General features: G+C 49.4%; 1 protein-coding gene across 9 annotated transcripts in view; it reads left to right on the top strand.

Moving 5' to 3' along the window:
- The window catches only part of GATAD2A (GATA zinc finger domain containing 2A), a 132,035-nt gene that overhangs the window by 40,626 nt on the left and 78,677 nt on the right, over positions 1-12,732 (top strand). For 4 of the 9 annotated variants that reach the window (XM_023229577.2, XM_023229578.3, XM_023229576.3 and 1 more), the window contains exon 2: positions 11,354-11,442. The exons of the other annotated variants lie outside the window; for them this stretch is intronic. The gene's annotated coding sequence lies outside the window, so the exon portion shown is untranslated. The remainder of the gene's footprint in view (positions 1-11,353; positions 11,443-12,732) is intronic. 9 annotated transcript variants of the gene reach the window in all.

The following is a 12,732-nucleotide window of genomic DNA, read 5'->3' as shown; positions in this document are numbered from 1 at the left end:
TTTTTTTTTTTTTTTTTTTTGAGATGGAGTCTGGCTCTATCACCCAGGCTGGAGTGCAGTGGCACGATCTCGGCTCACTGCAAGCTCTGCCTCCCGGGTTCACACCATTCTCCTGCCTCAGCCTCCCAAGTAGCTGGGATTACAGGCGCCCACCACCACGCCTGGCTAATTTTGTGTATTTTTATTAGAGATGGGGTTTCACTGTGTTAGCCAGGATGGTCTCGATCTCCTGAACTCGTGATCTGTCTGCCTTGGCCTCCCAAAGTTTTGGGATTACAGGCGTGAGCCACTGTGCCTGGACTTTTGTTTGTTTTTGAGAAAGGATTTCGCTGTCACCCAGGCTGACGTGCAGTGGCACAAAAATAGCTCACTGAAGCCTTGACTTCCTGGGCTCAAATGATCTTCCAACCTCAACCTCCCGAGTGGCTGGGATTGCAGGTGCGCACCACCACGCTCAACTAATTTTAAAATATTTTGTAGAGATAGGGTCCCACTGTGTTGCCTAGGCTGGTCTCAAACGCCTGGGCTCAAAGCCATCCTCCTGTCTTTGTCTCCCAAAGTGCTGGCGTTACAGGCATGAGGCACCACACTTGGCCCATTTCTCTATTAATTGGCGTATGCGGTGGCGACTGAGATTTGCTGATAGATGTTGCCATTGTTAATAGTTTCTTCGTTCATACTTTGGAGCATTTCAGTCATCACATGATTTTTGTGATGGCTGTGGTGCATCATCAATTTGCAGCAGTGATGAAGCTTCTGGGACTAAGAACCAGCTTGTTGGCCTGGTCCTTGGGCAAGGCCCTGAGAGTCCTGGGCTGAATGCCCCCCTGCACTGACCACGTGGCCTTAGCCAGGGCCATTGGTGCCATGGCATGGTTGGTGGATGGCTTCAGCCAAGTCTGAGAATTTACCGAATTGACTGTTTGATTTGGCAGCTGATGGTCAGAGAAATTCAATTCTGCCTCTTAGCAAAGGAAGCTTGGTGGATTTCTAGAATTCTGTGTTGTAGAGGGGGTGGGGGATGGCGTGAGCAGAATGAATGAGAAATGTGGGGGCTTGAGGTCTGCCAGGCCCTCCCACTTGCCCTAAACTGGACTTGGAGATGTCTGGAAGGTTGTGGGTGGACAGCACTGACCTTGCTGCTTGGCCAGTTGTTCCCCAGCCACTCTGGATTTGGATCTAGGTGGACCCTATGGTATCCTAGAAACTACCTTTATCTTCTTTTCTTTGAAGAAACAGTGTCTCGCTCTGTCATCCTGGCCAGAGTGTAGTGGCATGATCATGGGTCACTGTAACCTTAAACTCCAGGGCTCAAGTGATCCTTCCACCTCAGCCTCCCGAGTAACTTGGGACTACAGGCATGTACCACCACGGCCAGCTAGTTTTAAAATTTTTTATAGAAACAGGGTCTCACTAGTTTGCTAGGGCTGGTCTTAAACTCTTGGGCTCAAGTGATCCTCCCACCTCAGCCTCCCAAAGGGCTGGGATTACAGGCATGAGCCACTGTACATGGCTTCGTAAGTTTTTGTTGTTGTTGTTTTTGGTACAGGGTCTTGCTCTGTCATCCAGGCTGGAGTGGGTCTTGCTCTGTGGTCCAGGCTGGAGTGCAGTGGTGTGATCTTGGCTCACTGCACCCTCCACCTCCCAGGCTCAAGTGATTCTCCCGCCTCAGCGTCCTGAGTAGCTATGACCATAGGCATGAGCCAGCCTGCCCAGCTAATTTTTGTATTTTTTTGTAGAGACTGAGTTTTGCTCTTTTGCCCAGGCTGGTCTTGAACTCCTGAGATCAAGAGGTCCGCCGCCCCCCATCAGTCTCTCAAAGTGCTGGGATTACAGGTGTGAGACACTGCCCCTGGCCTCCACTGAGTTTTTAAATTTTTTGTAGAGATGGGGGTCTCTCTATGTTGCTCAGGCTGGTCTCAAACTCCTGGCCTCAAGTGATCCTCCTGCCTCGGCCTCCCAGAGTGCTGGGATTACAGGCATGGGCCATCATGCCTGGCCTGGGGCTTTACTTTTGACCCTGTGACACACCTGTGGTTGGGGCTGGGGCCTCAGAGGCAGTGACTGTGCTGTGCATTGGTGAAGGAAGCATCCTCACCTTTCCAGGAGGTTGCCCATATGACAGGTTAGGTGGTGTTCCTGCTTGAAAACCAAACTTGAGCTGGGTGTGGTGGCTTGTGCCTGTAATCCCAGCACTTTGGGAGGCTGAGGCAGAAGGATTACTTGAAGCTAGGAGTTTGAGACCATCCTGGGCAACATAGTGAGATCCCATCTCTACAAAAAATAAAAAAGGTGTGGTGCAGTCAGTGACACCTATAATCCCATCCCTTTTGGAGGCCAAAGTGGGAGGATTGCTTGAGGCCAGGAGTTCGAGACTATCCTGGGCAACAATTAAAAAAACAAAACAAAAAACAAAAAAACCCAAATTTGAGAAAACTTACCATAAGAATAGAGTAACTGGAGGTTTTATTTCTTGGCACGAAGTGAACAAAACTTCAGCCACTGACTGTAAAACTAATACAATTGGTTGAAACATTGCAGTGTGGGGAGGCTACTTGGGTGGCAATTGTTGGGGATAAGGCTGGCTGTCATCAGAACCTTCTGTGGGCATTCTCCTACGATGGAGGCAGTGTCTTCTGCCAGATGGAGCCTTTTGGGATCTTCCCAAATTTTTCTGTTTTGACTGGTCCTGGTCATTCAGCTGTTCCCCCCATCTCCCCTTTATTAGAGTCATCCCAAGAGGACTCTGTGCTTTGTGGTCACAGGTCACACAGGTGCATGTGCAAAGGAGACGGCCTGTTTAGAGGTGAACGAGGTGGGAGCCCTAGATTGTTGTTTACCCCCTTTTCCCCTTACTCTATTCAGGAGCACTTGACCAAGCCATAATTAGCGTGCTTTGCACATTTCCAATCTGAAATGATTGGCAAGGAAATGCCTGCTCTCTTGTTCCAGTTGGGTACCTCAGGCAGGGTCACTGGGCATTTTGTTTTTCACCCAGCATCTGTGGACTCAGCCATACACCGGCCTGGCGGACAGCTCCCCAGTGCAGCAACTCCCATGGACCTGGCTCAGTCTATAGGGTAGGCAGGCTTGGAGCTCAGAACTTGACGGGGGATATAGTGGTTTTCTTTTTCTTTCTTTTTTTTTTTTTTTCTTTCTGAGATAAGGTCTGGCTCTGTCGCCCAGGCTGGACTGCAGTGGCTCAATGTCTCCTCACTGTATCCTTCACCTCCTGGGCTTAAGGTATCTTCTCATCTCAGCCTCTAATGTAGCTGGGACTACAGGTGCTCTGCTACACCTGGCTAATTTTTGTATTTTTTGTAGGGATGGGGTTTTGCTATGTTGCCCAAGCTGGTCTCAAACTTGTGAGCTCAAGCAATCCATCCACCTTGTTCTCCCAAAGTGCGGGATTACAGGCATGAATGAGCCACTACACCTGGCCCCAGCAGACATAGTGGTTTTCTTTTTAATGACATTAATTAGTAGGGGCACTATGGGTGGGTTGTCTGGAGTCTCCCTTGTCTAGAGTTAGATGTGATGGGAGCTCAGGGCTCATACCCAGCTGTGGGTCCATATAAGGCTCCCTGTGTCTAGCTTGGGTGCTCCAGGAAGTGGATTTGGGATGTCTCTGGCTTCTATTACACAAACTTAGAGGAAACGTTTGTGCCCTCGAGCTAGTCCATCTCCATTCACACAACAAGCATTCCTTGGCTTATGGCTGTGAGACAAGGCTAGAGTCCCCGGGAGGTAGAGTTCTTCTGCAGCTAAGAGCTGGGATCAGGCCGGCAGACTTGTCCATCTGTGGCATAATGTGTGGATGCTGCTGTTATCTCACCATTCCTTGTGTTTCCAGTGTTTTTTATTTTTTATTTTTTTGAGACAGAATCTTGCTCTGTTGTCCAGGCTAGAATACAGAGATGCAATCTCAGCTCACTGCAACCTCCACCTCCTGGGTTCCAGTGATTCTTGTGCCTCAGCCTCCCGAGTAGCTAAGACTACAGGCACCACCACCACCCCTGGCAATTTATTTTTTATTTTTTATTTTTAATGGAGATGGAGTTTCACTATGTGGCACAGGCAGGTCTCGAACTTCTGGCCTCAAGCGATCCACCCGCCTCAGCCTCCCAAAGTGCTGGGATTACAGGTGTGAGCCACTGTTGCCAGCCTCCAGTGCTTTCTTTATGCAGCTTTTTTGGGAAACTGAGGGAAGGACTAGTTGATAGTGAAGCACGTCAGGGGCATGGCTGAGCTGGGGAGTAGAATTTCAGAACCATGCTTTGTTTGGCGCCATGGGTATACCAGGCTCACGGCTTTTTTTCTGTACACGCTTTGGCCCCAAAGGGTGAGTGATGTGTGTGGCTCTGCCTTGAGGACATTATGCTGAGTAAGAGAAGTCAGGCTCAAAAAGACACACTTATGATTGCACCTGTATGAGGTTGCTAGACTCTCAAATTCTTAAAAGACAGAAGGAGGAAGTGGGGTTGCCAGGGGTTGGGGGCAGGGAGATGAGAGTGAGTATTTAATGGGGATAGAGTTTCAGCTGGGGAAGATGGAAAAGTTCTGGAGATGGAAGGATGATGGTTGCACAACAGTGTGACTGCACCTAATGCCACTGAACTGTGCACTTAAAATGGTTTAGATGTAAATTTTGTGTACGTTTTACCACAAAAAAATTGAACCTTTCTGAATTCAGAAATACTCTATACCTTTATGACAGATTGTATTCTGTCCTCTCAGAATTAGCTTGGCGACAAAGGGACAAAGGCACACACACTCATTGCCTACCTTGTGCTAAGTACTGCGGGGTTAAAAAATTGCACGTGGTTCTAGAAGTCTCTTAATGACATCATCTTGGGATCACAATGTTGGAATGCGGATATTCTATAGGTTTTCTTCAGTCCCTGGACAGGTGGGGTGATCCTAGGACCCCTGAAATCTTTAGGGGATTTAGGGAGAAACAGTGTCCAGGAACATCTGAGGTCTCTGTTCCCGTGCATTGCTTGGGGATTGAAGGTATTTCTTTCTTTTCTTTTTCTTTTCTTTTCTTTTTTTGAGATGGAGTCTCATTCTGTCGCCAGGCTGGAGTGCAGTGGCGTGATCTTGGCCCACTGCAATCTTTGCCTCCCGGGTTCAAGCGACTCTCTTGCCTCAGCCTGCTGAGTAGCTGCGACTACAGGCGTGTGTCACGACACCCAGCTAATTTTTGTATTTTTGTAGAGACATTTTTAGTATTTTTAGGGTTTCACCATGTTGGCCAGGATGGACTCGATCTCCTGACCTTGTGATCCACCTGCCTTGGCCTCTCACAGTGCTGGGATTACAGGTGTGAGCCACTGTGCCCAGCCTTGAAGGTATTTCTTGTTTTCCTGTATCTGTTTGTCAGTGAGTTTCCTTTAATACAGTAGTGTGTTGGTATTTTTATTTTTATTTTGAGATCAGTTTCTAGATCTTCAGTATTAGCGGAGAAATAATTTCCTCTTTTGTTCTTGTGACATTTTCTTCTGGTGTCCTTTAATACTGCAACACATCAGGCATCTGAAATACTAAACACTTAAATGTATCAGACACTTCCTAAGGCCTCAGCATCATCTACACGTAGACATTTAGTCTCTGGGCATTTAAGATCTGCGGTCAATAGGTAGTTTAGGACTGCTGTGTGCACTGCCCAGGCGGCTGCTGGGAGCCTGGGTGGAAACAGTAAGAGGAGCATGCAGATAGAGGTGGGAATATTTTGAGGAACGACATTCATCATAGTAATAAAAGTAAGAAGTAGTTGCTTCTGTTTGAGAAGCTGCCTGGTGCCAGGGCCTGTCGCTGGATTCTCAGGATGGTCTGGAGACCTGAGGGGAGGCATTGGGCCCACTGTTGAACTGCCGGAGAGCCAGACTGGGCAGAATGTGCTAGGAGGAAGCTCGTGAGCATTTGGGATGGTTTGGAGGGAGACCTGGAGTGCCAAGGAGGGAGGCGGGTGTAGTGGTGGAGTCTGAACTTTCCAGAGGGCAGGACTCTGGACCCACATGAGAACTGTGAGTGGGGGTTTTAGGGTGGGACCCAGCCTCTGCCATAAGAAAGGAGATGGGGAGTGCAGAGTGTGGGCGCCACTGACACTGGGGCAGCTCTCAATTCTCAGTGGTGGCCCGAGGGAAGCCCTTCAGACACAGGGTCCCCAAAGCTCCCCAAATAGCATGCCAGGGGTGGGGCAGGAGGGGGTGTTGGTCCCACCCCGAAGCCCTGGACTCACCCCAGGGGCTGTGCACGTGGCTGTGGTCTTGCCTGTCTCCATGTGGCTTGTTCCTGGCACTGATTCACTATTTTAGTTAAAGACAGCATTTGTACTTTTTTTTTTTTTTTTTTTTTTGCCTCCCGCCAGTGGTAGAAACTTCTTCGTTGGGTCCTGACAACTTGCGGAGGTCCCCATTTTGTAGTCTCCTCCTCCGTGCCCATTTGGGTGTTGGATGCGGTGATGCGCAAGCACCCTGTGTCCATGGAGCGTGGAGCCTTTGGGAAGTGGCATGCTCTATTTCAAGTAGCAAGTTTCAGCAAAAAGTTCCAGCACAGTGGTCCATGGTGAGGGGCTGGTGGGGAGAGCTTGCCTGAGTAACAGGTGTTTGAACTCAAAGAATGGGTGGGAGCTAGGAGGGGCTCTCCTGGCTGTGGGAATGGTGTGTGCAAAGGCCTGGCACAGGGAGTAGGCAGGCGTGCTGGGTCTGAGGAATCGAGAAGAGGCCAGGTGGTTGGAGCGGGAGCATGGAACGCGTATTCTTCTTCACGTGCATGTAGCTCATTTGCAGCTGAAGTGGGCCGAGCCTTGAAGGATGTGGTGAGATGCTGTGACGCTGGGGGGACCTGGGAAGTTAAGAAGGGCTGTGCTGGTTCATTATGGGCAGAAGACGGTGGAAGTGGAAGACAGCCAGTACATGCCTTAGGCTGCTGCTGTCTCCGCTCCCTCGAGGAGGCTGTGGTTCCCATAGCTGAGGGAGGAGACAGGCAGGGGCAGACCAGGGGCCTACAACATGTACTGGCTGTCACCCTAATGGGAATCTCAATTTGAGAGCAGAGGTGGGAACTCCAGCCTCCAGTGCCAGCTCTGGTTGCCAGGGATGGGCTTGTGTGACCAACCTCACGATTGGCTCTTGGTTCTCCCGGGGCTGATTCTCCACATCTCTAGTCTGCCAAGCCGTACTCTTCCCCACAGAGGGTTGATGGGGCCCTGTGCCTTGGGGAGAGCGGGGACTGCTCAGGGACCTACCTGAACACCTCACTGTGCCTCTCTCCTGACTTCTTGGCGACAGCTTGCTGCTGTGGCTAGGGCTACCTCTGTCTTTTTACTGAGTAGCTCATCGGGCACAGTTTCCTCCTGATCTGCCTTCAGATCTCAGTATTGGAATTTGGGCCTTACTGTCTCTGTTGTTGTCAGTGGAAACAGTCATAGACAAGTGTGTTCTCAAGTACTGACATGGCTGTTTCCCACAAATACTTTATTTACTAGGACAGGTGGCAGGCAGTAGTATGCTGACCCCAGACTGGAAAACTGGATCTGTGGCCCCTGCTAATTCTTCTCCAGCCAGCCAGCACATAGTATAACAGCCTGACTTCTGGGCTTCCTCAGGATGATCTGCTGTTGCCTTGCTTCAGTTTTTTCTTTTCTGATTGAGCTGGGGACTTCCCCACATTGATAGTTTGGTGGGACCATTAGCAGAGAGGGTCTGGGTGACGCTGTGAAGGGGGCATTCAGTTTGTGCAGGACTTAGGAGGGGGTGGGAGAAGGTGAATGATGGTGTTGGGTTTCACCTTGGATGTTGTTGGTCATGTCATGTTCCCAGGATTGGACTGGAGCCAAGCTGTAAGTCTTTGGGTGCAGAACTAGTTGAAAAATTCTAGAGACAGCACAAGTGTTTGGTGACTACAGATGGTGATAGGTCAGTGGTTCTGGGCCCAGGGAAGGGACAACGGGGCTTCCTGGGGGCACCTGGTAAAGCCCAGGCTTCTCGATCAGGTGCTGACAGGCCTGTACTGACAACCTCTGTACCCATGGCTGGTACAGAGACATCATCACTGTACCAGCCATCGGTGCCACAACCCCAGCATCCCCATAGAACTGGAGTTCCCCAGGTAGTGGCCAGTGTCAGGCCATGTGTCCTTCCCTCAAATTAAAAGGACCTCGCTTGCCTGAGCTTGAGAGGATAAAATGGCAAGAAAGGACTTCTTTTGCCCAAAGTGTAGTGACTTGATTTCATGTAAATTGCCATAGCTACCTTCTCACCAAGGCTGATCTTCCCTCCTTTGGGTTGGTTGTAGGGTAGGGTTGTGTGTGTGTAGTGCCCAGGTGCAAGGTCAAAGCCAAACCATAATGATTTATCAAGGGAGTGGAAGAGTCACTTATGAGCTGGTAATTGTGCACTTAAGGGTTACTTGATACTGCTTTAAATGTATGGGTTGGAAATAAAAACAGTAAAAGCTCTCTGAACCCAGCCAGTGCAGGATGGATGGCAAAACAGTCCAAATGATAGATTAGTGGAAAGTGATTACAGTGTACTTTCAAGAAATGCCGCTAGTTGTGATCATGCTGAGTGGTCTTCTGCTTGGTCTCCTCGTTTGTGAATCTTGCACTGATCGTATTGCGGGGCTGCTGCAGTGGGCTCCTCAGATCGGCCCCTTCTCCTTCAGGATTAAACTACCCCTGCTTGTCCATTCAATAAATATTTATTGAGTGGCCTGGTGCGGTGGCTCACACCTGTAATCCCAGCACTTTGGGAGACTGAGGCGGGTGGATCACACGGTCAGGAGTTCGAGACCAGTGTGGCCAATATGGTGAAACCCTGTCTCGACTATAAATACAAAAATTAGCTGGGTGTGGTGGTATATGCCTGTAGTCCCAGCTGCTCGGGAGGCTGAGGCAGGAGAATTGATTGAACCCAGGAGGCAGAGGTTGCAGTGAACTGTGATCGCGCCACTACAATCTAGCCTGGGCAGCAGAGCCAGTATGGGCTCAGGTGATCCTCCCACCTCAACTTCGAAAGTAGCTGGGACCACAGGTGCACGCCACCACACCCAGCTAATTTTTAAAATTTTTTTGTGGAGATGGGGTTTTGCCATATTAGCCAGACTGGTCTTGAACTCCTGAGCTCAATTGGTCTGCCTGCCTTGACCTCCCAAAGTGCTGGAATTACAGGTGTGAGCCACTGTGCCTGGCCTTCTTTCATTTTTCTTGTTGTTTCATTGTAGGTTCTTTATCCTTAAGTATTTCACCTTTTTTGTGCTAATGTAAATGACTTTTTCAGGTTTTGAGTTATGATTGATTGGTGCCTGTGTGTAGAAACACAGCTGATTTTATATATATAGACCTTGATCCTGCAACAGATCCTCCAACAGCACAGGACACCTGCTTCTGAGGCTTTCCACCCTTGGGGCAGAGAGGCCTCGGATTGGCAGATACAAAATAATTAGGACTAATGCTGCCCATTGGGTTTCTCAGCCTGAGTGGGGCTAAAAAGAGTGGCAGAAAGGGTTCTTCCTGAGGAGCTAGCCCTGTGCCTCATTTAGGAGGTGCCCAGAGGTCTTTCCATGGAGTTCACCAGTGTTGTGTTGTCCCCTGTCATTTTTGCAAGTTCTCCTGTGGGAGTGTTTCTCGCCATCCATCAGCTGTGAATTGCTGTGAACCCAGTTTAAAAATAAAGGTTTCATATCAGAGCAAGCTCCTGGTAGTCATGTGGGTGCAAAGAATGACAACAGAAGTGATGTTGACACTATTTGGCAAGTACAACTGACAGAACTGCTTGGGAGTCTAGGATTTGGCTGGTTGCTAAGGTTCAGCCTCTGGCCCACAGCCCTGGACGTCTGACGTCACAAAACGGAAGTGGAAGTCCGAGGTATTCTCCCTATGACCTTGGAAGAGAAGTTCCTGAACACTGTTGAGCCTTAGTTTTCCTGTCTGTAAGATAGGCAGCCTCTTCCTCTCTGGACAGCATCCCATGGGGATGACCATGACCTTTGGTTTTGGAGGTGACGCCCTCTCAGTCTGGAGGGTGAAGTCTGCCCATTCCCAGGCACATCTTGCTCTCATCTTGAAGATAAACCTAGTATTGCCTCCACCAGGAATAGTGGCTGGTTTCCCTGGGGTCCATGACAGAGAACATGATGGTGGGGAGGTTACTTTTGGAGAATGAGACCTGGGTGAACCCTGGGTGCTGCCTGTGTGCTCTGTGACCGTGGGCAAGTTCCTGAAGATCAAACATATCAGATCCCTTATCTGTAAAATGGGCATGATCCAGGAACCTGCCTCTGTGGTTGCCTTGGAGATTCAGAGATGCTATGTGAGCACAGTACCTGGAACTAAGTACCTATTAAATGCTAGGTGTTACTGTTTCTGGGTTGTTTTTTGAGACAGGGTCTCACTTTGTCGCCCAGGTTGGAGTGCAGTGGTGGGATCTTGGTTCACTGCAGCCTCAACCTCCCGGGCTTAGGTGATTCTTCCACCTCAGCCTCCCAAGTAGCTGGGACCACAGGCACACACCACCACACCTGGCTAAGTTTTGTACCTGGCTAAGTTTTGTATTTTTTTGTAGAGACAGAGTTTCACCATGTTGCCCGGACTGGTCTCAAACTGCTAGGCTCAAGCAATCATGCCTTGGCCTCTCAAAGTGTTGGGACTACAGGCGTGAGCCACCATACCTGGCCTATTTCGGTTTTTAATGTCATTACTATTATAATAAAACCTTGGGCCGGGCACGGTGGTTCGTGCCTGTAATCCTACCCCTTTGGGAGGCCGAGGTGGGTACATCGCCTGAGGTCAGGGGTTTGAGACCAGCCTGGCCAACATGGTGAAACCCCATCTCTACTAAAAATACAAAAATTAGCCGGGCATAGTGGTGGGCACCTGTAGACCCAGCTACTCTAGAGGCTGAGGCAGGAGAATCGTGTGAACGTAGGGGGCAGAGGTTGCAGTGAGCCGAAATTGTTCCACTTCATTCCAGCCTGGGCATAAGAGTGAAACTCCATCTGGGTGGGGCAGGGGCGGGAAACTTGAGCCATTTATCTGTATTCAGTAGTTGAAAGACAAAAATAATTGTATTTCATCATATAGTTGCTTTTTATGTCACCATCTGTATTGGTGAAGACAGTGTCTGGAATGTTGGTGTTTATTGGTTAGCACTGTATTGTTTCGTACCTCAGAGATTAGCAGAAATTTGTTTCCTCCTCCTGTCCCCGTTGTGGAAGGTAGCTGAGGCAAAACTCTGGAAATCTGAAATTTTGCTATGTAATTCCAGGGGTTAGAGACATTTTAGAAATGCCCAGTATGTTCCAGAAACCTTCCTTGGAAACACAGTGTTTCTTTCTCTGTCCTTCGCTTTAGGTTGGTCAGCACGTTGTCTCAAGTAGCCTTTTGACGTCGCTGTGGCCATGGCCAACTGGTAGGACCAGCACCCCATACCCCGAAGCCAGGTGAGTGCTTGGGGTATAGTGTCTGTGGAGTGAAGGTTCCACGCATTTAGCAGGCTTCGGTCAGCTTCTTGGATACTTTAAACTGAGTGCTGCTTCAGCCACCTGCTGGAGAAGATGGAGGGAGGCAGGCCCTCTGGGATTGCACACTGCGCCATCTGTATCGGGCTGCCTGGCCCTTCCCTTCAGGTCTCAGGGAAAAAGAAACCATTCTAATTGGTCTTTCATTTGAAAACCCTAGGTCTAAATAAGATGAGCCTGTCCTCTCTGAGGGGCAGGGGCAGAGGATAATCCTGGCCAGTGGCCTTTGCCCTCTGGCCGTTCCCATGATTTCCCAACACTGATAGATGCCGTTAGATTTTTTCCTTAATCACTGCGAAGCCCAGGGGCCCGTACTGGTTCTTGGAGCTGGTTGCTCTTACCTTGCCTCGTGCCTCATGGCAAAGCTGAGCTTTTCCTGCTGCGTGGACCTCTACACGGAGACTATCAAGAGCTGTCCAGACCTACCGGAGCATTGCTGGGTACCTTGGATTTTCTCTGTTACCATCAAGCCTGGTCAGTGATATTTTGGCCCAGGGCTACCTACCTGGAGAAGAATGCAAAACTGAAGGATGTCTTAGAACTTGGAGGCAGTCCCTGGGTCAGCTGCTCCATTTGATAGACAGGGACACACATGGGCCAGAGTTGACAGGTGACTTGCCTAGGGGTTCATGCCCCATCGAACAGGATCTTGCCGGCTGCACAGTGTGAGATGTGGCCGCTGTGCTGACCATGGCATAGAACAAGTGTTGCAATCAGTTTTGTGAGGTTTCAGCTCTTTTCTTCATATGGCAAGAAAATCTGGGCATGGGCAGGTGATTCGATTGTCTGGAAAACATTTCCAGAATGTCCTCCAAACAAAACGAAACTTTCCTGATGCTTACATTTTTGTTTTTTATGTTTTGAGACAGGGTCTCACTCTGTCACCCAGGCTGGAGTATAATGGCATAATCATAGCTCACTGCAGCCTCGAACTCCTGGGCTCAAGCCATCCTCCCCGCCTCAGGCTCCTGAATAGCTGGGAATACAGGTGTGTGCAACCACAACCAGCTAATTTTTGTATTTTTTGTAGAGACGGAATTTGCTGTGTTGCCCAAGCTGGTCTTGAACTCCTGGCCTCAAGCAAGTCCGCTTTGGCCTCCCAAAGTATTGGGCATACAGGCAAATTACACCCCTCAAAAATTTTTTGGGGGGTGTAATTTGCATACCATACGAGTCACTCATTTAAAGTTTGCAATTCAGTTTTTTAAATAT

This window comes from Piliocolobus tephrosceles, chromosome 21, assembly GCF_002776525.5.
Source record: "Piliocolobus tephrosceles isolate RC106 chromosome 21, ASM277652v3, whole genome shotgun sequence".
Lineage (NCBI taxonomy): Eukaryota > Metazoa > Chordata > Mammalia > Primates > Cercopithecidae > Piliocolobus > Piliocolobus tephrosceles.
Note: the sequence above shows the minus strand (reverse complement) of the source record. Positions and strands in the feature narration are given on the sequence as shown.